The following is a 24984-nucleotide window of genomic DNA, read 5'->3' on the forward strand; positions in this document are numbered from 1 at the left end:
AGTAGAGACAAGGGTCCTGGTGCAGGGACTCAGTCGGAGCCCCCACCAACAACCATGGTGGTGCAGCCGTCCATGGCTGCAGGGGAAGGGCTGGAGGCTCTCCCCACCACTTCCGGCACTGCCACCTGCACCACCACCAGCACCACTGCCAGTAGCAGCAGCCCCAGTGGGCAGCCGTCCGAGGCTGCAGGGGAAGGGCTGGAGCCTTCCCACCCCACTGCCAGAACCAGCACCACTGCCAGCAGCAGCAGCCCCAGTGGGAAGCCGTCCAAGGCTGCAGGGGAAGGGCTGGGGCCTCCCCCCACCACTGCCAGCTCCACCAGCAGCACCACCACTACCAACACTGAGCAGCTGTCACCGCCGGCAGACAGTGTGTAGTCCTGCCTCCACGAGCTGTTGTGTGGCCTGGCCCCAGCAAATCCTGTGGGGCTGACACCCAGGGGAGAGACTGTGACATTGCATTCCCCAAGATCTGCATCACAGGGCACATTGCCCCCTTCAGGACCAGTGGAAGAAGCCATCCTCTCACCCCATCCTCCCCAGGATGAAGCTCACTAGGCACAATGTCCCCTCCAGAACCAGTGGAAGAAGCCATCCACTCACCCCATCCTCCCCAGGATGAAGCTCACTGGGCACAATCCCCCCTCCAGAACCAGTGGAAGAAGCCCTCCATTCACCCCATCCTCCCCAGGATGAAGCTCACTGGGCACAATGCCCCCTCCAGAACCAGTGAAAGAAGCCATCCACTCACCCCATCCTGCAGAGGATGAAGCTCACTGGGCACAATGTCCCCTCCAGACCCAGTGGGCAAGTCACCCACTTGAGAGACTGGCCTTGAACTCCCCAGGACCAAGTACAGGGCATGTTGCCCCCTCCAGAGCCAGTGGGCAAGTCACCCACTTGAGAGACTGTAACCTTGCACTCCCCTGGTCCAAGCACAGGGCATGTTGCCCCCTCCAGAGCCAGTGGGCAAGTCACCCACTTGCGAAACTGGGACCTTGCACTCCCCAGGACAGAGTGATGGGCATGTTGCCCCTTTCAGGACCAGTGGCATTGTAGCATCTTCCGGCTGAGGTGACCAGCCCCATTCCCTGTCCCCCTGAGGTGCCTGCCTATTTTCAACCTGATGCCCCTGCAGAGTTCTCTCCGTGTTGTTGCAGGAGTGAGGTGGGGCCTTGGATTATGTGATGTGGCCCTGTAGCCCACGGACATTGAGGACTGTGCAGTGTCCCTACATTTGTAAATATGTATATACTTGTTTAATTGGATGCATGTATTTGTAGTATTTTATCTTATTACATTCACTGTAATCAATTCATTTTGTCCTTGCATTATTCCTGAGGGTTACAGGATGAATATGTAATGTTACTGCATCTGCTTGTCTGTATGGTGTTGGGGTAGGGGTGTTGCGTGTGTGTCTCTTTTTCTTCCCCCCTCCCCTGTGTGCTAGGCGGCAGTACTCACTGTGGTCATATTCGCTGGCGTTGGTGTTCGTAGTGGAGAAGAAGGTAGAAGAGCATGGGGAACACATGCAACTCGGGCTCTATGGTGGCGTGGGTCTGCCTTGAGTGTCCAGAAGTGAGTTGTTTCCCTTCTGTGCAGTGTTTCCGACAGGCTTTTGATGTCGTTGGTACCATCCCAGAAAATGTGGCTGATTGGTGTGTCATAATACAGTGGGCGGAACATTGTCTTCCGCCTGGCTGTAGGCGGTTACCACCACAGTGCCTGTTGATTTCGCCCTGGCAGTCGATGTGTTAAAGTGTCTGTCTGTCTGAGCAGTTTCTGCGGTGGTCATAATTTCATATTTATTACCGCCGGCCTGTTAGCGGTATTAGTGCCGCCTTATCACCAACCACCAGGGTTGTAATGAGGGCCTATATTTTTATCTTTAAAATGACACCACAATTAATACAAGCGGATAGGGGGAACTGGAGATATGTATTTTTAAAGAATTAATGTTTTCTAGCACACAGAAATTAAAAGCGTCAACCTGCTCATCTGGTCACACCTTGACCAGGCCAAAGTCAAAGTTTCAGGCTGACTGCGATGGAGCCCTGCTCGGCTACAGCAAGCGGGAGGCCTCAGTCAAAAGTTTACCTTAGTCATTTTCTTGAAGATTTTCTTCAGTGGGACGAAGTCACCAATTGGATCTGACCTCCCTGGAGCCCTCTTCGGATATGCATCGCAGGAGACCTCTGTGAAGATTTCTAAGTTCAGACTTAGTTGATTTTTCGGGATGAAAATCTTCACCTGGGCCAAAGCTGAATCTTGATCTGATATTCCTGGAGCCCTCCTCTGACAAGCTGCATGGATAGTCCTAGACAACCTTTTACCATCTGACTTAGTCACTTTTTTGGAGCTTTTTCTCTCTGACGTCTGATGACACTCCACAGCAAGCTGATTTAGAGAATATTTCGTCTGATTAGCTTTTTAGGAGTCCCAAGTGAAATCCTGGAAGTCTGGGGCTCCAGAGCTTATCAGCGGGACAAACCTTAAAGTCAGGCAGGGTCGCGGTCGACGTAAGCCGGCTTGACTCTTGACGGCAGGTCGGTCCCTTTATGGAGCATTTCCCCAAAATTTCTTCAAACATTTCCAAACTTCTGGATCTTCTTAGAGAAGGTCTTTGAAGAGTGTTTAGGAGTCCAAAGCTCACCCCAAGGTTCCAGAAGCTCTCAGTTGCTCCTCAAGGGTTAGGACTCCAAGTCCCAGAATGCACCTGGTCCAAATCTAAAAATGACTACTAGCCACTGGTCAGCTCCTCAATTCCTTCAGGTTTTGATACAGGGGACTCTGGTTAGCTATTCTTCACCAGTAGCAAGCAGGGAGTCCCTTCTTGAACCAGTTGAAAACAGGCAAAGTATTTCTTGTGGTGGAGCCCAAGTGTGCAGCTGGTGCAGTCCTTTCAGACTGCAGTGTCCAGGTGCAGGTTGGGGGTCCAGCAGGGCAGTCCTTCTTCTTCTGATGTTGTTCCTTGTAGGGATCTGAGATGTGGGTGCAGCTCTGCCATATTTATCCTTGTTCCTGGGGCAAAAAGTAGGGGGGCCCAACTGTCCAATCATAGGCAAGCCACTTCCCCCTTGAATGACCACTTCCTGGGAAGTGTGGTAAAAATCAATCCCAGGCAGCAACATTCTTCAGAAATCCAACATGGCTGAATCTGATTTTTGGAGGTTAGAGCTGGCTGAGTACACCCACTTGTGTAGCTATAAATCCTAAACACACCTCTCTCCTGCCCTCTCCTAATCTAATCAAGAGAGCACCTAATCGTCTAGGGTTGCAGGAAATGAGGGAGGTCCTGGGCTGCTCCAAATGTTACTTCTGTGCCTTGGAAGACCAGTTTGGCTGCTCTCTCCCATCCTGTTTTACCATCTGCTGAGGCAGATCTCCTCCCCCATGAACATCCTTTGTCTTCAGCCCAGGCCACATCACACCTCATCAAGGCAGTCTGGCCAGGCTGCCAGAGGCTGGCCAATCAGAGAAGGACACTACAGAGCTGAAGATGGCAACTTTCAGGTTTAGTTTTAAAACTCTTTGCATGAACTAATTATATTAAATCCAACAATGGCAAATTGTAGGACTTATTACAACAATTAATTTGCTACCAAACTCAAGGTATCTATCTCTTCTGGGAACTTTGTTAATTAAAATAAAGTCTTCCCATTTTTGATTGACACTTCGACTTCGATGGAGGCCATTCACTATAGTGAGGGAAAAACAAATTTGGCTATTTTGCCTCACCAGGGCTTATAAAACAATTTTAACAAGGTCCCTGCTTATAGTTACATGGCATCAAACCCTATAGGCTCATAGGGCACAACTTAGTGGTGACTTACATGTAACAATAAGGTAGTTTAAGACTTTGGAAGCACTTTTAATTCCAAAGTAGAATTTGCATTAACTTTAATTTAAAAGCAGCCAGCAATGACCCTGGCACCTCAGTAGTGTACCTATGGATGCACCACCTGTGGTGGGGTCCCTAAACCTACATGCCCTTCCATATAATAGGTACTTATATTTAGGTTGACATAGCTAATTCTAATTAGCCTAATTTGCATACAGGGCCTGTGACTGGTTAGTAGTACCCAGGACACCATCAGAGTCAGGAAAACACCAGCAAAAAGCGAAAAATGTTGCCAAAATGTTAGGGGGCCTCTGCAATCAGCCCTGTTTTCTTACAGATTGACTACACCACAACAATTGAAAACAACTTTGGGCATAGGCCCTGATGTAAGAGGGCCGAGTACATCCTTGTGCAATATTAGTGTCAAACATCTTAAACTAATGTGGCCCAGATATGCAAATATCTAAGCAGCAGAAAGTCATTGTGGCGCAAGTCAGGCATTGAGCCACTTTGAAACACCTTGTGTCACAAAATGCCTGCGACAGGTATTAAGTATGCAAGAGGGGGTACAGCTGGTGGGAGAGGAGCCAAAATAGGCATTGGTGTAAGTAAGTACCCTCTTTTTGGCATCTTACCCCCAATTTCAGAAAGATGTCAATGTGTTTTTTACTGTGTCACTGGGATCCTGCTGGTCAGGACCCCATTGCTTATGGTTTATGGCCTGCTTGTCAGTGTGTTTTCACTGTTTTCTAAATTGTCACTGGAGTCCTGCTAATCCGGACCCCAGTCCTCATGCTCTCTTGGTTTCCAAATTTGTCACTACATACTGGTAATTCTGTATTTCACTCCAAATTGGCATACTGGACCCCTCTTATAAGTTCTGAGTATATGGTACCTAGGTACCAGCGCATTGGGGTTCCAGGGGATCCCTATGGGGTGCAGCATTTCTTCTGACACCCATAGGGAGCCCATGCAGAGGTTTCTACAGGATTGCCATTGTAGCCTGTGTGAAATAGTGCATGCACTATTTGACAGCCATTGCCACTGCACCAGGTCACTTATAAGTCACCTATATGTCAGGTCTTCCAACCCTGAAGGCTGGGTGCAAAATACCTTTGTGTGAGGACGCCCCTGCCCTTGCAGAGGTGCCCCCACGTTGTCCAGGCCCATTTTCCCAGACATTGTGAGTGCAGGGACGCCATTTTTACGCGTGCACTGGAGATAGGTCAATACCTTTGTCCAGCTTCACAATGGTAACCCTGAATATGGCAATGTAAGGTATCTAACAACTGGGAATTGTACTTTAATACAGATTCCAGTATTGGCTGCACAATCCCATGCACTCTGGGGGCTCCATAGTGGAAGCCCAGTACTCCAATACCAGCATTCTGAGGTTTCCTAGGCAGCCAGAGCTGCTGCCTCCTCACAGACAGGTTTCTGCCCTCCTGGGGCTTGAGCAGCTCCAAACCAAGAAGGCAGAACACAGCATTTCCTTTAGGAGTGGGGTGTTACACCCTCTCCCTTTGGAAATAGATGTTACAGGCATGGGAGGGGTATCCTCCCAGAGCCTCTGGAAATGCTTTGAAGGGCACAGATGGTGCCTTCCTTGCATAATCCAGTCTACACTGGTTCAGGGACCCCCCAGTCCCAGCTCTGGCGTGAAACTGGACAAAGGAAAGGAGAGTGACCACTCCCCTGTACATCACCACCCCGGGGGGGTGCCCAGAGCTCCTCCAGATTGTCCCTGGCTTTTGCCATCTTGGATTCCAAGGTGGTGGGGCACTCTGGGAGCATCTAAATGGCTAGTGCCAGCAGGTGAGGTCAGAGACCCCTCCTGATAGGTGCTTACCTGGTTAGGTGACCAATCCCCCTCTCAGGGCTATTTAGGGTCTCTCCTGTGGGTGTTTCTTCAGATCTGGATTGCAAGACTCCAGCAGGAATCCTCTATATCCTTTACTTCATTTTCCACTGACAGAACAACCGCTGACCGCTCTAGGATCTCTACAAAGCTGCAACAAAGAAACAAAGACAACTTCTGCAACCTTGTAAATTCAGCTTCTGCCTGCAACTGCAACAGTTTCCAGGTTGTGCATCCTCCGAGGACTGCCTGTCTTTAGCCTGCACCAGAAGAACCAAAGGAATCTCCTGTGAAGGAGTCACTTCCCTGCTTCAGCAAGCTCCTCTCTGGAGCAATGACCAGTGGCTTGGGTCCTCTTGCCAGGCAACAGGCGTGGATCCAGTAACATGGTTGGTAGACTAAAGTGACTCAGACAGTCTCAAAGTCTAGCTGTCCAACAATGGTGAAGGCAAGAGCTTGCCTCACCACGCAAGACAGTACCCCCATTCTCCACGTGACCTGCAGTTGCCAAGGCTTGTGTGTGACCTTCCAAGAAGTTCTTCATGCACAGCACAGCTTAGGACCCCAGCACTCCATCCTGCGACGCACAGTTTCCTGAGTGGTTCTCCAGCGACGTGGGAATCCTTTGTGGCGTCATGTGTGAGCCTCCATTTGCACCTTCTTTGTCCCCATGCTGTGGGACCCCTGTGAGTGCTGCCTGGTCTTCTGAGGGCTCTCTGAGTTGGTGAGAGCCCCCTCTGCCTCTCCCTCCTGGGTAGAGGCCACCAGGTCTCTCCTGGTCCCGGGCAGCACCATTTTCCGCTAACCGCGAGCTTTGCGTGAGCTAAGGCTTGTTGGCGGAATCCAGAAAAGCAAACCAGACTGCATTCATCCATCCGATGTGGAACATCTTCTGCACCAACCAGGAACCCGCATCTCCCAACATCTCCTTCGAAACTGCAAGATTCCAGGAAAGCTGAAAATCAACGCTCTTCTCAAGAAACCAAAAACGGATCCCACGGACCTAAAAAACTTCCGGCCCATCTCCTTGCTCCCCTTCCCGGTAAAAGTAATCAAGAAAATCGTCAACACTCAGCTCACTCGGTACCTCGAAGACAACAACATCCCTGACCCCTCCCAGGCATAACCACAGCACCGAAACCGCCCTCCTCGCAGCCACAGACGACATCAGGAGCCACCTCGACAACGGAGAAACATCAGCCCTCATCCTCCTAGACCTCTCGGCCGCCTTTGACACTGTCTGTCACCACACCCTGAAAGCCCGCCTCCGCAAAGCAGGAATCCAAGACCAGGCCCTCGAATGGACCGCATTCTTCCTCACCAGCAAAACCCAAAGAGTCCACCTCCCCCGTTCCAATCCAAGGCCCTCAACATCATCTGCGGCGTGCCCCAGGGCTCATCCCTCACCCCGACGCTGTTCAACATCTACATGGCCCCCCACGCACAGGTGGCCCGTCAGCACAACCTCAACATCATCTCCTACGCCGACGACACCCAACTCATCCTTTCCCTCACCAAGGACCCTCACACCGCCAAAACCAACCTCCACGGAGGACTGAAAGCCATCGCTGACTGGATGAGAGACAGCAGGCTAAAACTGAACTAGTACAAAACACAGGTCCTCATCCTTGTGCCCACCCCCTCCGCCTGGGACAACTCATGGTGGCCGGCCTGCTGGGTCCCCCACCGACACCCACTGACAGCGCACGAAACCTCGGCTTCACCCTCGACTCATCACTCTCCATGTCAAAGCAGGTCAATGCTGTCTCCTCCTCCTGCTACAACACCCTCTGCATGCTTCGCAGAGTCTACAAATGGATCCTAACAGAAACAAGAAAAACAGTAACCCAGGCCCTCGTCAGCAGCAGACTCGACTACGGCAAAGTCCTCTACGCCGGCATCCCATCCAAACACCTACAACGCCTACAACGCATCCAGAACTCCTCCGCCAGACTCATCCTCAACATCCCTCGCCACAGCCACATCACCCCCCACCTAAGAGACCTTCACTGGCTCCCCGTCGAAAAGAAGATCACCTTCAAGCTCCTCACCCACGCACACATGGCACTCTGCAACACCGGACCAACATACCTGAACAGCAGACTCAGCTTCTACACCCCCACCCGACAACTCCGCTCCGCCAACCTCGCCCTCGCCTCCATCCCCCGCATCCGGCGCAAATCTTCCGGCAGCAGATCGTTCTCGTACCTCGCCGCCAAGACCTGGAACACCCTCCCGCCTGACCTAAGACAGACCCAGGACCTGCTGTCCTTCAGAAGACTCCTCAAGACCTGGCTCTTCGAGCAGTAGCAGCACTTCCCCCCCATAGCGCCTTGAAACCCTCACAGATATGTAGTGCGCTTTACAAATAATTGATTGATTGATTGATCTGTCTTCTTTGGTACAATACTGACTTTGGCTCTCATTACAACCCCGGCGGTCGGTGAAAAAGTGGCGGTAATACCGACCACCAGGGTGGAAACAACAGCCACCGTAGCGGTAGCCGCCATCAGCCAGGGGGAAGTCATTGTTCCACCCACCATATTAAGAGACACGAATCTGCCACCTTTTCCGGGGCAGTACCAACGACATCAAAAGCCTGGTGGAAACAGAACACAGAAGGGAAGGACTCACCTTTGGAGACACAGGGAACAACCTAGCAGCCATGGAGCCTGAACTTCAGATCTTCCCAATGATTTTCTACGTCCTGCTCCACCACAAACACCAACGACGGCAAAGACGACCACGGTGAGTACAGCCATCTAGCACACATGGGAGGGGGGAGGAAAAAGAAAATGACACACACACGCATAACACCCCCTCCACCCCCAACACCATAAACACAATCAGATGCAGTAATAAAACATTTTTACCCCGTACCCCTCAGGAATAATGCAAGAACAGGAATTGATGAAAGTGAGTGTAATAATATAAATACAGTAGAAATACGAAAAGTCAGTCTAATGGTAAATACATACGTATAGTTCAAGGGACACTGCCCAGTCCTCAATGTGCATGGGCCACAGGGACACACGCCAAAGTCAAAGGCCCCACTTGTCACCTGCAGGAACACAGAGAGAACACGGCAGGGGCATCAGTTGGAAAATAGGCAGGCACCTCAGGGGAACGGGGAACAGGGGGTACCTCAGCTGGCAGATGGAACAACACCACTGGTCCTGGAGGGGGCAACATGCCCTGTGCTTGGTCCTGGGGAGTGCAAGGCCACAGTCTCTCAAGTGGGTGACTTGCCCACTGGCTGTGGAGGGGGCAACATGCCCTGTGCTTGGTCCTGGGGAGTGCAAGGCCACAGTCTCTCAAGTGGGTGAGTTTCCCACTGGCTCTGGAGGGGGCAACATGCCCTGTGCTTGGTCCTGGGGAGTGCAAGGCCACAGACTCTTAAGTGGGTGACTTGCCCACTGGCTCTGGAGGGGACAACATGCCTTGTGCTTGGTCCAGGGGAGTGCAAGGCCACAGTCTCTCAAGAGGGTGACTTGCCCACTGGCTCTGGAGGGTGCCACATGCCCTGTGCTTGGTCCTGGGGAGTGCAAGGCCACAGTCTCTCAAGTGGGTGAGTTTCCCACTGGCTCTGGAGGGGGCAACATGCCCTGTGCTTCTGATCCTGGGGAGGATGGGGTGAGTGGGTGTCATACCCACTGGTTCTGGAGGGGGTATTGTGCCCTGTGCTTCTGATCCTGTGGAAGATGGGGTGAGTGGGTGTCATACCCACTGGTTCTGAAGGGGGCATTGTGCCCTGTGCTTCTGATCCTGTGGATGATGGGGTGAGTGGGTATCATACCCACTGGTTCTGGAGGGAGCATTGTGCCCTGTCCTTCAGACCCTGGTGAGTGCAAGGTCACAGTCTCTCACCTGGGTGTCGTTCCCACAGGATTTGCAGGGGGTAGGCAGCACAGCAGCCCATGGGGTCAGGACTACAGACCGTCTGCCGGCGGTGACGGCTGCTCAGTGGTGGTACTGCTGATGCTGCTGGTGGTTGTGGGGGGAAGCTCCAGCCCATCCCGTGCAGCCTCGGACAGCTGCTCACTGGTGGTGGTGGTGCTGCTGCTGCTGGTGGTTGTGGGGGGAAGCTCCAGCCCATCCCCTGCAGCCTCAGACGGCTGCCCACTGCTGGTGGTGGTGGTGCTGCCGATGCTGCTGGTGTTGTGGGGGAAGCTCCAGCCCATCCCCTGCAGCCTCGGAAGGCTACCCACTGCTGGTGGTGGTGGTGCTGTTGATGCTGCTGGTGGTGGGGGAGGTTTCAGCCCATCCCCTGCAGCCTCGGACGGCTGCCCACTGCTGGTGGTGGTGGAGGTGCAGCTGCTGCTGGTTGTTGTGGGGGGGAAGCTCCAGCCCATCCCCTACAGCCTCGGATGGCTGCACAACCATGGTTGGTCGTGGGGGCTCCAACTAAGTCCATGCACCAGGCCCCTTGCCCTTCCTGGCAGCACTAGGGGCAGGCTCCTTGCCCTTCCTGGCAGCACCGGGACAGGCTCCTTTCCCTTCCTGGCAGCAGATGTTGATTGCTCCTTGCCCTTCCTGGCAGCACTAGGGGCAGGCACCCTTCCCTTGAGGCTGCCTGGTGCCCTGGATCCTTTCGCACCACGAGTGGGTGTGGAGACCAGGGGTCCCGTGGACTGGGTGGATGAGGTGCTTGCCTTGGTTTTTTCCACCCTCGCCAGACGTGAATGACAGGAGCGGAGGGGTAGGGAAGAGGTCAATGGTGCAGAGGAAAAGCTTCATAGGGACACTGGGGCAGGAAGAGGGAGAAGGTTTGGGAGTGGAGGAAGAGGGAGTGGTTGTGAGAGGTGTCTGTCTGCTGTGTTTGGGTGCAGGTGCATGGGCTGGATGCTGTTGTGAGGTGGATGGCTGTTGTGTGCCTGAGTGCTTGTGTTTGTGTACCTTGGGAGTTGGGGTACAGACACAGTGGGAGAGGACACAGGAGATTTGTGAATGGCTGTTGTGGTGGTGTCTGCCAGTGAGGTGTTTGTTCTGATAGGTGTGGTGGTGATGGCGGTAATGGATGAAGATGTAGTGCATGCAGGTATGAGTGTAGACGCAACTTGGAGGGAGGTGGTAGGGGAGGAGGAGGGGGACACAGTGGAGGCAGTGGATGTTGGTTTGTCGCAATCTGGATGGTGTTTGTGTGAGTGCCTGTGGGATGATGTGTGGTGCTTGTGTTTGCCTGTGACACTCTTGTGTGTTGTCCTGTGGCATTGCTCATCTGCATGTGTGCTTGGGATAGGTTTGGGTTGAGGGGAATGGGATTGGGAAGAGGAAGTTGGAGGGGGGAGGAGGGAAACAGGGACAATTGCTGCCATCAGAGATGAGGCCACAGCCTTGATTGATCTTTGTTGGGCCACCAAGCCAGTGTGAATGCCCTCCAGGAATGCATTTGTCTGTTGCATTCGGACTGCCAGCCCCTGGATGGCATTCACAATGGTTGACTGCCCAACAGAGATGGATTGCAGGAGGTCAATAGCCTCCTCACTGAGGGCAGCAGGGCTAACTGGGGCAGGGCCTGGGGTGCCTGGGGTGAAGGAGATGCCCACCATACTGGGTGAGCATGCACGGGAAACTTGCTGAGGGGCTGCTTGGAGGGCGGTGCAGGTAAGGGGGGTGGCGGCTGTAGCTGGGGTGGGCACTGAAGTGTCCGCCACCACCAGGGAGTTTCCATCGGAGGAGGTATCTGTGTCCGAACTGTCCCCTCCAGTCCCCGCCGTGGTTCTCCCCTCACCCTCTGTCCCACAGTGGACTCTGCCTCCTGGGTCCTGTGGGATGCAGCTACTGGTTCGCCGGTGCCTCTGCTCCTCAGCCAGATGATGCTAATGCACAAAGGACAGGATGACAAAACAAAAAAGTGTAGAAGAGAGACAAAGGATACACTGGGTCAACGGCTCCACCAACCGTCACACACAGGGAACAGCCCTACGCACTATGCAATGCACCACCACTAATAATGCTAGCCACCATGGCATGGGAAGGGGCACATACCAACAACTGCAGCACACCTTAGACCCACACAGCCCTGACCAGTAGTGGATGCCTACACGCTGGGTAGCAGGATTATCATTTCATAACCCTGCCCAAAATGGGACCTACTCTGCAATATCAGGCCTGGCTTAGGGGCACCCACTGACACACATCCCCCACCCAGGTAACCCCCCTACCATGCGTAAGTTGTAATGATGGGCACTGTACACACCCCCTTTTGGCTGCTGTGATGTCCTCAATCACCCATCCAGCTCCGGATAGGCCACCGCCAGTATGCAGGCCATCAGGGGGGTCAAGGTTCGACAGGCACCCCTTCTTCATTGGGAGGCCATCCCCAGCTGGGCCTCTGCTGCTTCGCGTGCCCAGCATCTCAGGTCCTCCCACAGTTTCTGATAGTGGGTGCTCCATCTGCCATAGATCCCCAGGGTCCACACATCCTTGGCGATGGCATGCCATATACCCTTCTATTGATGGGTGCTGACCTGCAGAGAAATACTCACAGAAAAAGGTGTAAGTCAGACCGTCCTGCCTGTTACACCTATGGCCCACCATACCCCTTCACATCGAAATTTGCACACACAGGGCCCAGCACACAACCTGTACGCCGCCCAGGGGACATCCACCAACCCCCCTGACACAAGGCCTTCACACACACCACTCCATGCATTCATGCCCTATGCATCGTGCTCACAGTGTACTCACCTTTTGGTCTGTAGGCCCATACAGCAGTCCGCACTGGTGTAGGACCCAATCCACCAGTCGCTCCAACTCCGCTGAGGTGAAGGCAGGGGCTCTTTCCCCAGTCACACGAGCCATGGTAGGTTCTAGGCATAGGTCACAGCAGAACATGCAGTGTAGGTTCTCTCCTGTTGAAGGTAGCAAGCGAGTGATGAGATAGAAAATGTTGGTTACGTACGCGGCGGTGCATACCGTCACCACCGGCATACGTCACCATTGGCCACTGTACCCCATAGGGCCCAATAATAACCAATGAGGAGTTGCATGACGGATCCAGACCACCTATCGCAATGGCGCACAACGTCAGCGGAATTACCTTACATCCACCTGTCCCTCCACACTGGACAAGTGGACGCCATTTCAGGGGGGAGGGGCCTGGAAAAAAACTGCGTCAAAGTTCCAAATTGGACATAGAGGACAATTGCCACTTATACATTAAAAATTAACATCATGCATTGTACTGTTGTTGGTATGTTGTACAGTTTGTGTCCGGCTCCTCACTCTTTTGCCCCATAGATTGCTACCGCTGTGGATGAATAGGAAATGGAGAAATACCCTTGTGTACAGACCCCTGGTGGACTTGGTATTAATGGAGGACACATTATCCTCACCTATAGACTTGACAGGGCTACAATCACAGAGCTGTGTGCCCGATTGGAGCCTGACCTGATATCTGCTATCCGTCACCCCACTGGGTTCCCCCCTCTTGGCAACTGGTTCTTTCCAAGTGACAGTGGGATTGGCAGCAGGAATGTCTCAGCCAATGTTCTCAAGAGCGATGACCAGAGTCTTCCCTGATTAAACACATGTGTAGCTACATTGTTTTCTCCTAGGTGGAGGATTTGGACACCTTGAAATCTGACTTCTATGCAATGGGACAAATCCCCAACATCATTGGGGCGATTGATGGTACTAATATTGCATTTGCCCCCCCCTGGAAAAATTAACAGGTATTCAGAAATTGAAAGAGTTTTCACTCAATGAATGTCCAGATGGTGTGCTTGGTGGACCAGTACATCTCCCATGTCAATGCTAAGTATCCTGGGTCGGTGCATAATGCCTTTATCCTTAGGAATAGCTGTATCCCAAATGTGATGGCCCAACTCCAGAGGCACAGGGTGTGGCTAATATGTGAGCTCTGGTTCCTACCCAGTTGGTGTATGGGTATGGTGTAGGCCATATGGGATAGTGTGTGGCTAAATGTTGTCCCTCGATATCTGCAGGTAACTCTGGTTACCAAAACCTATCATATCTACTGACCCCTGTGAGGAATTCCAGGACAAGGGGCGAAGAACGTTACAATGAGGCACATGGGCGAACAAGGTGTATCGAACGTACCTTTGGCCTCCTGAAGGCCAGGTTCTGGTGCCTCCATCTAACAGGCTGATCCCTGTGCTACTCACCCAAGAATGTCTGCCACATAATCGGGCATGATGCATGTTGCACAACCTGGACCTGAGACGCCATGTGCCTTTTCTGCAGGAGGAGGAGGCTGGAGATGGCCGTGTGGCAGCAGTGTACCCTGTAGACAGTGAGGATGAGGAGGCAGAGGATTAGGATGAGGACAGCAGAACTGCAGTGATTCGACAATACTTCCAATGACACACAGGTAAGACAGCGTTTCTTCACATTTCATTGGCAATTATTTGTATACCTTTGGCACCTGCATGATGTTATTCTCCACTTCTATGCCCACTTACTGCACCCTTTGGCAACTCATTTTGCAGATGTTAGTGCCCCACTAGCGCTCCTGGTGTGATCACTGCAGTCAACTACATGTCTTTCCGATTTGAACATTACTGTACATTTGAATTGCAATGTTTGAACATGTTTAACAAATACATACTGAAATACGTTTGACATACTTGTAATTTTTTAAAAGGGTGTTTATTTAAGTGCTAAGAAGTAGAGGGGCAAGTGCATTGGAATGGGGTGATGATGGAGAAAAGTCCAGTATATAGTTCCAGTCTCTTTGTAGCATTGTCCAAGGGGACATAGGAAGGGGAGCAATGGCAGTTCAAGGCAGACAGGCTGACAGAGTAGGACACAAGGGTGACAATCAGGAGAGTCTCATTTCCTGGTGGGGTATTAGCAATAGTCTCTGACTTTTGCCTGCTGTCCACTAGCGGCAGCGGAGGTGGAAGGCAGTTCAGATGTCTGGCTAGTGGCAGGGGCTAGCTGTTGTGAGGCTGCCTCTCTCATAATGTTGGCAATGTCTGCCAGCAACCCTTCTATTGAGACCAGGGTGGTGTTAATGGCCTGCAAGTCCTCCCTGACCCCCTGGTACTGTCCCTTCTGCAGTCGCCTGTTCTCCTGCACGTTGGCCAGGATCTGGCCCAGCATATCCTGGGAATGTTGGTATGCTCCCAGGATCTCGGTGAGTGCCTCCTGGAGGGTCGGTTCCCTGGGCCTGTCCTCCCCCTGGCGCACAGCAGTCCTCTCAGTGTCCCTGTTGTCCTGTGCCTTTGTCCCCTGAACCAGGTCCTGAACTCGCCCCTCACGACCGCAGCACCAACCTGCTGCCTTCTGCCTCTGCCCCACGACCACGCTGCCGTCTGCGTGTTCGAGGCCCTCCTCCACCCGCAGGCATCCTCCTGCGCCTCATCCCTGGTGGCTAGTGGACTCACTTGACCCGAGTGCCGCTTCCGCCGTCCCGTAAGTTTGTTTTTCAGCTTTTTTCCGCTTTTCTGCGCCTCGCCGCCGGCGCTTTTTGCCCCATTGTGCCCCCCTGATTGCTGTCTCCCCGATCGTATTTAGTGCCAGTATTGTGTCCATATTGTGTTTTTTCCTGCATTTGTGACTGTTTTTGCCCGATTTCTGTGCCTTTCGCCCCTTGTGCGCTCCTCGACCCCAGCCGCTGCTTCCCTGCGGCCCCGCCGCCCTCGCGCCCCCATTTGCCGCTCCCTCCCGCCTCCCAGCTGCTCCTCCCTCCCCCCTCCCTTCTTAATGGCTGGCGCTGCGCGTCGCCAGTGAGCGAGTTCGGACCTGGTTCAGGTCCTGAACTCGCCCCTCACGACCGCAGCGCCAACCTGCTGCCTTCTGCCTCTGCCCCACGACCATGCTGCCGTCTGCGTGTTCGAGGCCCTCCTCCACCCGCAGGCATCCTCCTGCGCCTCATCCCTGGTGGCTAGTGGGCTCACTTGACCGGAGTGCCGCTTCCGCCGTCCCGTAAGTTTGTTTTTCAGCTTTTTTCCGCTTTTCTGCGCCTCGCCGCCGGCGCTTTTTGCCCCATTGCGCCCCCCTGATTGCTGTCTCCCCGATCGTATTTAGTGCCAGTATTGTGTCCATATTGTGTTTTTTCCTGCATTTGTGACTGTTTTTGCCCGATTTCTGTGCCTTTCGCCCCTTGTGCGCTCCTCGACCCCAGCCGCTGCTACCCTGCGGCCCCGCCCCCCTCGCGCCCCCATTTGCCGCTCCCTCCCGCCTCCCGCCTCCCAGCTGCTCCTCCCTCCCCCCTCCCTTCTTAATGGCTGGCGCTGCGCGTCGCCAGTGAGCGAGTTCGGACCTGGTTCAGGTCCTGAACTCGCCCCTCACGACCGCAGCACCAACCTGCTGCCTTCTGCCTCTGCCCCACGACCACGCTGCCGTCTGCGTGTTCGAGGCCCTCCTCCACCCGCAGGCATCCTCCTGCGCCTCATCCCTAGTGGCTAGTGGGCTCACTTGACCCGAGTGCCGCTTCCGCCGTCCCGTAAGTTTGTTTTTCAGCTTTTTTCCGCTTTTCTGCGCCTCGCCGCCGGCGCTTTTTGCCCCATTGTGCCCCCCTGATTGCTGTCTCCCCGATCGTATTTAGTGCCAGTATTGTGTCCATATTGTGTTTTTTTCCTGCATTTGTGACTGTTTTTGCCCGATTTCTGTGCCTTTCGCCCCTTGTGCGCTCCTCGACCCCAGCCGCTTCTTCCCTGCGGCCCCGCCCCCCTCGCGCCCCCATTTGCCGCTCCCTCCCGCCTCCCGCCTCCCAGCTGCTCCTCCCTCCCCCCTCCCTTCTTAATGGCTGGCGCTGCGCGTCGCCAGTGAGCGAGTTCGGACCTGGTTCAGGTCCTGAACTCGCCCCTCACGACCGCAGCACCAACCTGCTGCCTTCTGCCTCTGCCCCACGACCACGCTGCCGTCTGCGTGTTCGAGGCCCTCCTCCACCCGCAGGCATCCTCCTGCGCCTCATCCCTGGTGGCTAGTGGGCTCACTTGACCCGAGTGCCGCTTCCGCCGTCCCGTAAGTTTGTTTTTCAGCTTTTTTCCGCTTTTCTGCGCCTCGCCGCCGGCGCTTTTTGCCCCATTGTGCCCCCCTGATTGCTGTCTCCCCGATCGTATTTAGTGCCAGTATTGTGTCCATATTGTGTTTTTTCCTGCATTTGTGACTGTTTTTGCCCGATTTCTGTGCCTTTCGCCCCTTGTGCGCTCCTCGACCCCAGCCGCTGCTTCCCTGCGGCCCCGCCGCCCTCGCGCCCCCATTTGCCGCTCCCTCCCGCCTCCCAGCTGCTCCTCCCTCCCCCCTCCCTTCTTAATGGCTGGCGCTGCGCGTCGCCAGTGAGCGAGTTCGGACCTGGTTCAGGTCCTGAACTCGCCCCTCACGACCGCAGCGCCAACCTGCTGCCTTCTGCCTCTGCCCCACGACCATGCTGCCGTCTGCGTGTTCGAGGCCCTCCTCCACCCGCAGGCATCCTCCTGCGCCTCATCCCTGGTGGCTAGTGGGCTCACTTGACCCGAGTGCCGCTTCCGCCGTCCCGTAAGTTTGTTTTTCAGCTTTTTTCCGCTTTTCTGCGCCTCGCCGCCGGCGCTTTTTGCCCCATTGCGCCCCCCTGATTGCTGTCTCCCCGATCGTATTTAGTGCCAGTATTGTGTCCATATTGTGTTTTTTCCTGCATTTGTGACTGTTTTTGCCCGATTTCTGTGCCTTTCGCCCCTTGTGCGCTCCTCGACCCCAGCCGCTGCTTCCCTGCGGCCCCGCCCCCCTCGCGCCCCCATTTGCCGCTCCCTCCCGCCTCCCAGCTGCTCCTCCCTCCCCCCTCCCTTCTTAATGGCTGGCGCGCCAGAGGCGCGCCAGAGGCAAGCCCGTCTGCGCCCGTCCGCGCCTGGACCGCACCCAGCGCCACCCCCCCTGGTCCTCGCGCCTCCCGCGCCCACTTCTCGGCCGAAGAGCTCCGCGCCCTCAACCCCGGGCCCTCCACTGAATGCTTCCGGGCATCCCCGAAGCTCACTAAAGGACCTTTCTCCTGTCACATTCAGAAGGCTCCTCAAGACCTGGCTCTTCGACCGCTAAACAGCCTCTCCACCCCCCCCCACCTCAGCGCCTCGAAACCCTAACGGGTACATAGCGCGCTTTATAAATACTATGATTGATTGATTGATTGATTGCCCACTGCCACTGACCCCAGGTCCCTGATTATTTGGGGGATGAGGTTTGCCCTGGGGTCCCTGTAGTGGTGGACACACTGCTGATTGACGTGTCCTGGGGACAGAGGTATGGGTACACTGGGTGGGCGCTGTGGTGGTGTTTCCTGAGGGGGGAGGCTCTGTGGTGGTGTGTGACTTTGCCTGGGTAACTGACTGTCCAGAGGTCCCTGATGGGCCAGGTTGGTCATCCAGATCCAGGCAACCAGAGTTGCTGTCATCACCTTGGGCCTCTTCTGTTAGGGAACTAAATAGTGCTGGCACCTCTTCACCGCTAACAGTGGCTGGGGTACCTGTGGGGATATAAATACAGTGTTATTGTTTCTGTGTGTGACATATTGTGCATCAGTGGCTTGCCCTCTTTGGTGGTATTTGCCCTGGCAGCTTTCACTTGTGTAAGTTGGTATGTGGTGGGCTAGCTGATTCTCTCTAGTGTGCATATTTTGGTGATAGGTGTACATCCAGGGTTGTGAGTGGTGTCTATGCATTGGTATGGCAGCCAGGGCTTGGCATTGGGATGAGTGATTTATGATGGTGGAGTATGTGGGTGGTGGTGGAGTGATGGGAGTGAGGGTGAGGACCCATGCAGGTAGGGGGGTGATAGTAGTATAGAGTTGACTTACCAGAGTCCAGTCCTCCTACTACTCCGGCCAGGCCCTCAGGATGCATGATTGCCAAGACTTGCTCCTCGTATGTTGTTAGTTGTGGTGAAGGAGGTGGGGGTCCACTGCCAGTCCTCTGTACAGCTAGTTGGTGTCTTTCTGCAATGGAACCTACTTTCTCCCATAGGTTGTTCCACCTCTTCCTCATGTTATCCCTGGTTCTTGGGTGCTGTCCCATGGCGTTGACCCTGTACACGAACCTCCGCCATAGCTCCATCTTCCCTGCAATGGAAATCTGTTGCACCTTTGCTCCCAATAACTGTGAAGCTACCCTGATGATTTCCTCCACCATGACCCTTAGCTCCTCCTCTGAGAATCTGGGGTGTCTTTGTCTGGGTGTGTAGGGTGATATGTTAAGGTGTATGATGTGGGGTGCGAGGGTGGTGTACAGGTAATGGTGGTGTGTGGCTCTGGTCTTGTCTGTGATAGTGGTGTCTGTCTTGTGCAAATGGTTTGTAGTTGTAAAGAGTTGTGGGTAATGTGGGTAGGTGTTTTATAGTGCTGTGGGTGTGTGGGTGTGGTGTGTGTATGGGTGTCAGATGTGTATAGTTTGAATTGTCCAATGTGGTGTTGTTTTGTTTGTGTGTTTGAATTTTGAGCACAGCGGTATGTACCACCAATGGTTTGCCACCATTTAATGTCCGCTGCGGTGATTCGTGGGTCATAATGTGATGGGCGTTGTTCTGTTGGCGTATCGGTGTGGGTTTGGATACTGACAGTTTATAACTGACCTTTGGTGTGGCGGAATTGTGTATGTGGCTGAATAGTGATGGATTGGTATGTGTGTGTCATAATATGGTGAACGTATATCTGCTGCTGCCGCGGTATGTTGGCGGCAGTCAGCATGGCGGTAAGTGGGATTTACCGCCAAAGTCATAATGAGGGCCTTTGTCTTCTCACAGGTGGTTCTTCTTTTGCACCTTTATCCTGGTTAGCAGGGGCTCCTGTTCTCCTTGGACTCTTCAGTGCTTCTGGACTTGGTCCTTCTTCCACAGACCTTCATGTCCATGAAACCATTGTTGGAGTCTTGCAGTTACTTCTGGTTCCTGCATAAACTTCTATCACTACTTCTTGTGCGTTTCAGGAAAATTACTGTGATTTACTCCTGTTTTTCTGAGCTCTGGGGTGGGTTCTATTACTTACCTTTGGTGTTTTCTTACACTCCCTGCACCCCACTACACACTTCACTTACCTAGGTGGGAAACCGACTTTCGCATTACACTATTTTAGTATGTGGTTTGTGTTCCCCCTAGGCCCATTGCAACCTATTGTGATTTTCACTTTTTGTACTGTTTTCTGACTGTTTACTTACCTGTTTTTGGTTACTAGTATATATATTGTGTATAATATTTACCTCCTAAGGGGGTATAGTCTCTAAGACATTTTTGGTATTGTGTCACTGAAATAAAGTACCTTTATTTGTGTAAAAATATCTATTGTCTTTCATGTGTGTGAGTACTGTGTGACTACAGTGGTATTGCAAGAGCTTTGCATGTCTCCTAGTATAGCCTTGGCTGCTCTGCCTAGAGCTACCTCTAGACAGCCTGGCTTCTAGACACTGACTACATTTCACTAATAAGGGATAACTGGACCTGGTATGAGGTGTAAGTACCTTTGGTACCCACCACAAATCAGGCCAGCCTCCTACAAGTGGAATCTAACAAAAACAACTGTGCCATTTATTGCTGCTACTTTGACACCTGCTCAGAGCAGCTGTTTAAAGGGGGCACACCACTGGTACCAATGAGACCCTGAGTACTGTTCATTGTAAGGGCCTATATCTTAGCTTGGACCTTGAATATTACATCAATTGAGTCAAATACTTCATACACTATAGTCCCCTACTGTTTCCCATGGTGTGGAGTCTGTAAAATACAGCGCACACATGGTTGTGGTACGGGAATGCTAAGGGGGAAAGAAAAATGGCCCTGCCCTGGATTCTGCCGCACTTTACTTTAATCTGACCCATAGTCTGGAACAATAAAAATCTCAGCTTAGGGTGGGCACCCCCTGTGTCTGGCACTCAAACAATACTGTGGGATGTCCAAAGTTAGTATGTCAACCCTAAGGATAGTATCCTGGAATGTCAGTGGCCTAAGTGACAAAGTCAAATGGGGAGGGGTTCCCCAGTACATCAAACCAGATTCCCCTGAGACAGTTCTCCTACAAGAGACTCACTTTTCTAGGTCATAGGTGCAATGGCCATCACCATTGGGGAAATAAAAAGGCTGCTAAGGTGAGCCACACCACCTCATCTGGAGGAGTAGTAATGTTTGTGAGGAGAACGCTGGCCTTGGTCATTTGGCAAATATTACCTGATCTGCTGGTTCCCTATGTGGTGCTCTCTAGGACCTGGGAGTGGGCATCTTAAAAATACCTTCAACAGATATCACAACATGACTTTATGACTCGGTACTACCAGCCCTGAACACTCTGCTACACAGTCTTCCAAATGGAGAAGTGATCATGTGAGTGGACCTCAATGGAACGCAGAGTGATAGCATTCACCGACAGACCCCTGGATTCAGTCAGACAACCATTAACTGACTTCCCCGCTGCCCAGGGACTGGCATAAGTATGATGTACCCTTAACCCAACAAACCAGCACTTCATATTTTACTTAGAGGTGCATGATAGTCTCTCCTGAATTGATCACGTTCTCATGCCGACTTACCAGCTGTTTGTTAAAAGTCAGTGAGGCCACTAACTTAACCATGGATATTTCTGTCTACTCTTCCCTGTGGCTGGTGTATGGTCTTGTCGAGAGGACCAACTACCCGCATCATACTGAGAGCTTGGTACCTTAAAGAGCCAAAAATTAGGGGATGAATGTTAACCATAAAATACCATTATTTTCAGGGAAATAGCACATCAGTTGAGTCTCCATGCACGTTGTGGATGGCCTATGAGACAGTAGTCAAGGGGGTAGGTCTCACCATGATAATGCAAGGGAAACAACTAAAAAGGGACACATTGAAGACTCTTGAACGTGAGTTTTTGTCCCTTGAGGCCGGCTTACCTGATGAGGAGGGATCAGAGAGAACCCACATCCTAGCCCTGAAGCAAAATTAATACTGAGATGTGGCCCAGAAAGCTGTGAATATGTACCATAGGGCAACACAGAACAACATCAATGTAATGGAAGACACAACAGAAAAAATATTGGCCTGGCAGGACAGGTATGCAGCAGAAGATAGATGGGTACCCTGGGGTCCAGAAGGAGTATGGGGAACTTGCTAGTAGTGGACAACCCATAACCTAAATGTTTGGCCACTACTATATAAAAAACAATTATGCAAGGTATTTCACCATAAACAACAAAGCAGATGAGCTCCTAGGAGACATTCCCCACCCAAGCTTCACTAAAGAGGAAGCCTTAGAAGACACATTTTCCATGGAGGAAATTGTAAGAGCCATCAGTGATGAGACGCCTATTAAAGCATCAGGGCTCTATAAGTTATATAAGATCTATACGAAACCCTATAAGTTGACAGCCACTGAGCTTGCCTCACATCTGAAGCAGATGTATGAGAAGAGCCAGAAGGGGCGAGATCTCTCATCAGACCAGTGCCAGGCTTCCATAGTGGTAATCCACAAGGACGGCAATCCCAGGGAGGGCAGTATCTATACCCTGAGCCTACAGACAAGACACAGTTCAAAAAAATATCAATGACCTAATCAAGCATCCAAGGAATAAACACAGGAATAAACACATTGATTGTTTGCAAATCATTTGAAATAATGGGAACTGATGAGACATGTCCTACACAAACAAGCTGCCACTCTCTAGTATATGATAGGACAAGCCTGACATCAAGTACCTAGAAGGCAACATCACATACTTGGCCACCATTTTGTAGGTGTATGTTTGCAGGGGATTGTGCATCGCAGTGCAGTTGATCCATCATGAGGATGGGAGATCACTACCCAATGCGCCCTCAAACTCCTGAGTAGGCTACATTGACCCTATACACAGTCAGGGCCCTGTTGATTGCACACAGTGAAATGGGCTGAGGTGACCACAGTGAATCAGTGTTCATACATGCAACAATGGCCTTATCTGGCCATTCAAATTGCAACAGGAGCATTGATGATTAGGATGTCATAACTGAATTAGAGAACCCCTGCCATACTGATTGTATTCAATTTCATCAATCTGCCAATATCATCTATGTTTGAACAACTGAACTTTGAAAATGTATGTTGTTAACACAACATACCTAAATGTATCCACACATGACCCAGCTAGGTGGACCAGGTTTCTTGCTGTTAATTTGCAGATGGACAAATGAGTACAATTTACATTAAAAAATGTGTACGTCACATGATTACTTACAACTTATCATGATCAGTACAAATGTCCCCTTATTGTGAAACATGTTTTACACAGATAAGAGTACACAGCTTTTGAACAATGGCCTACATACAAGATAGCTGTATTCGAGATTTGGTATGTGTCCAATCCCTAAACACACCACTATATCATGCAGTACTTATCAGACATGGTACACATATTATCACACAAAATACATGTCACATATATACCTACAATGACACATGTCAGCACACCATCTCCAACATTTTGCATGCATGGGGAACCATGAGTGACATGTGTTGCTGTGCATCATTTAGTCTGCTCCTTACAACACCAGAGTGTGCACATCTGTGCATTCACATTTAAATGGCGTCAGTGATCTTATGACGCCCTTAGGCAATAGCATCCTTTGCTAAAGATTTGTTAAGGGTATGAAATGCCCGAACATGTATTGCACATGGGCCTTCCCATCTTATGTTGTGTATAGTAACGTACAGTTGGATTTCTGACATGACAATGTAGTACATTTACAACATGAATAGCATCCCATATGTACACTCAGTACACATGTGTAAACATGCATGTGGCTAAGTGTCTTCATACACAGGCACATTTGTAAACTGCATCAGTCCTCACTTGCATCACATACACATACATACATATGGTAACACATTCCTATGTTACTGCTGCACAATAAAGTGCACCTGCACACACATGTAGCCATACCATACAAACTACATAGATGCATAGCTCCTGCAACAAGGATTGTGAATGTGGGTGCACTGTCATCCTTTCCACCAAAATCCACGCATGAAAGTTATGAATCAAAAAATTTTATGCATATGATACATCTCCATACAGAGCAAATAACTGAAATAACGCCTAGCACCATGCGTGTCTGAACTGTCTTCCTATCTCAGCCTTCCCGTAAGAATCCACACTGCCCGGTATGCATCAAAAATGTTGGCTCATACAAACATTGCAAATTCCAAAAATGACGCCTGCCCTCTGCGCGTTAATTGCACATCGACAGGCCTTGTCAGCCTTCATGGAAACAATCCATGCACAACAGTCATGCGCAAAAAAACATGACACATATCAGGAAACGTGACACATACGCCCAGGAAGTAAATTAACAGGGCTTCCTTGGTGCACACATGGCAAAGTGAATTCACTTTCACTTTTACTTTACAGTCTATTTTGTCTGTGGTTGAGAGAGGATGTGTGGAGCTGGTGCTGGTTGAGGATTGCTGGTTGTTGAGAGTTTTGTTCTGTATCCTGTTGCTGTTCAGTCCATTTTGTTGTATTTCAAAGTTTTGTGTAGTGGTATTGTCCTGTCATTGCATTTGTATTGTTGGGTGTAAGTCTTTGGGTAGTGTAGTTTGTTGGGGTATTTGGGGTACTTTGGGCTTATTAATTTTTGTATTTAGGGTCATTGGTTGCTGTGTTTGGAGACAGCAGGTGGCAAGGGAAGGGCACAGTGCATGAGTCCAGATGAACTGGGGGTTTCATTTGGTTAGTGTGCCACTACCTCCCCAATCTATTGAGAATGGGTGGCCATGTAGTCATGGGCTACCATACGAAGGCCAGCGAGCTGCACTAGGGAAAGGCCCTGTTCCAGCTGCGCAGGATCTTCAAGGTGGAGCGCACAGACCACCAGATCAAGCACTGATGGGCGGACCTCATTGCCAGGGAAGGCGATCTCCTGGATCACCTGGTGGTTCGGGTTGGCAGACCTGTTGGTAAGTAAACCTGTAACATTCTCACATCCTGCTTTGCATGCGCATAACAGTTCAGCATGAGGAAAATTATAGCCTGTCATTAGAAAGATGAGAACATCAAGGGGCAGATTTAAGGAAAGTGGTGCTGCACCCAGTGCAGCGCCACTTTCCTTGCACCTCTTAGCACCCCCCTACCGTCACCATGTGTGAGCTGTTACTAAGATACAGTGCACCATAGCACAGGTTAGGGGGGAAATTGCTTCTTCATTTTTGATGATATTGGTGTAAAGTTCAGGGTTATTCCCATGAATTTTCCAAAAACGCTGACGAGTACATAGTGGGGCAACAACATATAATGGTGTGCCCCATTTTTAACACATGCTCTGAACAGGCCTTTAGGTTTCAATGTTCCATTTCTTTAGCCTCCCTAATGAGCAAATGCCTACTTTGCATATATAATGGATGGTGCAGGCA

Source organism: Pleurodeles waltl, chromosome 2_2 (assembly GCF_031143425.1).
Source record: "Pleurodeles waltl isolate 20211129_DDA chromosome 2_2, aPleWal1.hap1.20221129, whole genome shotgun sequence".
Lineage (NCBI taxonomy): Eukaryota > Metazoa > Chordata > Amphibia > Caudata > Salamandridae > Pleurodeles > Pleurodeles waltl.